Below are 1,791 nucleotides of genomic sequence, written 5' to 3'. Positions count from 1 at the left end.
GATATTACCTTACAGTTTAACATAATATCTGTGTTTTGTCAAGATTAACACAACTCAATATATAAATTGGTTACTTTGTATATTTCAGTAAACATAATACATTTTAATCAAAAACTTTACAGAAAAAAAATCTTTTGCTCACTAGGTTGGTGGAAGTGAAATAGGCATAAGATTTATATGTTTTTTTTTTCGAATACTTAAATCGGTCAGATGACAGGTAATTCATTTTCCTAGCCAAAGAGTAAATTTGTGATTGTTTTATAAAGAATATAACTTTAGTGAGTTAAAATAGGTCTATGAAAATATCTTCATACGTAAACTAAAAACTTGAATGTAAAATTGACTCCTATTCAGATTGCAACAAAATGCAAATTATTACAATATTTATTATTGTACTATAAATGTAGGTGATTAACAATTGAATTAAAAGCGTCCTACAAAATTCTTAGTGGTGTTGGCACAATTTTGATTTAAGTTCAGGTTCGATTTACAATATTGTCAAATACAATGTAACTGAAATTGATTTTTCTACAATAGATCAAAAAAAAAAAAATTATTAATTGTATTCAAAGATTTATTGTACGCACTTTCAATGTACGTGTATTTAACAATTGGATTCAAAGCTTCCTACAAAACCTATAATTATTTTAAGATGGTAAGTAGTGTTGGCACAGTTTGATCCAAGTTCAGGTTAGTTTTACAATATTGTCACATACCGTACATTGTAACTAAAATTTACTTTCCTAGATTAAAAAAAATGTATTAATGTATTGATTGTCATCAAAGATCATAAAACTTGCGACTCATGATTATATTTTTAAATGTCTAATTTCAGAAATAACACTTATTAGAATTCAGTGCATAACATTTTTAGTAGGACAATTTGGTAATATAACTGCCAACCAAGACTTATCAATGGTGGATGAAACTATACCATTGAATTGGTTTTTTGTGTGTGTGTGTTACCATTAACTAGTCTGATTAAAACTGAGATAGATTATGTCATTTGTATGAACACAATTATTCCCTTCTTATTTACAATTCCACAACACTAAAGTAAAAAAAGAAAAACACGTCTAAAATCGAAAACAATGATATTGTATTGAATAGAAGTTCGATAATTACTTTATGATCACTATTGATACACGACATTTGTTTAATCTATGAAATAGTTTATTAGTAATTCGTTCACTTGTAATATTACGTAATTAATAAAAAATGTGTCACAAAATTGTCGATGCAGGAATGATATACCTGTCAGCCGGAATTTCAACATACATTGGCTCTGCTTCTGTGCCTTCGTTAACCTGGACCCCAACAGACCGTCTCCACGATGCAATCTGCTCCGACAGTGGAAAAGCAAGAGCAATTTGGTCTTTTGGTTCACTATAAGGATCTAACTGTGTATGCTTACAAATGGAAGATGGTTTTCTCTCCATCGTATATAACTTAATAACGCATAATGGAATAAAAGCTGCAATTAAGAAAACTGCAATTGCACCAAAAGAAATGTACGGGTTGCGTGCGCTCGTCGTGAACCAATTTCTGTTGTCATCAGATGGTTTGTCAGGAAGGTTGGGTTCTCCCTGAAACTGAATTTGTGTGGTTATGTTGTCGAAATGGGTGGTACTTTCTTGACCGAAGTTTAGCTGAAACTCATAAGTCCCGTTTCCAACAGAATTTGACACAATACAAATAATCTCGACACCAAGCAGATCCTCACTAGGATTGACGAGCCTTAAAATCTGGTTAGACGTTTCGGTTTTGTAACGATCTGTTTGAATTGAAGGT

This window comes from Anneissia japonica, unplaced genomic scaffold, assembly GCF_011630105.1.
Source record: "Anneissia japonica isolate Jap-2015-1 unplaced genomic scaffold, ASM1163010v1 scaffold287829_len2072220_cov186, whole genome shotgun sequence".
Lineage (NCBI taxonomy): Eukaryota > Metazoa > Echinodermata > Crinoidea > Comatulida > Comatulidae > Anneissia > Anneissia japonica.
The sequence above is the reverse complement of the archived record's forward strand: the minus strand, read 5'-3'. Positions refer to the sequence as shown.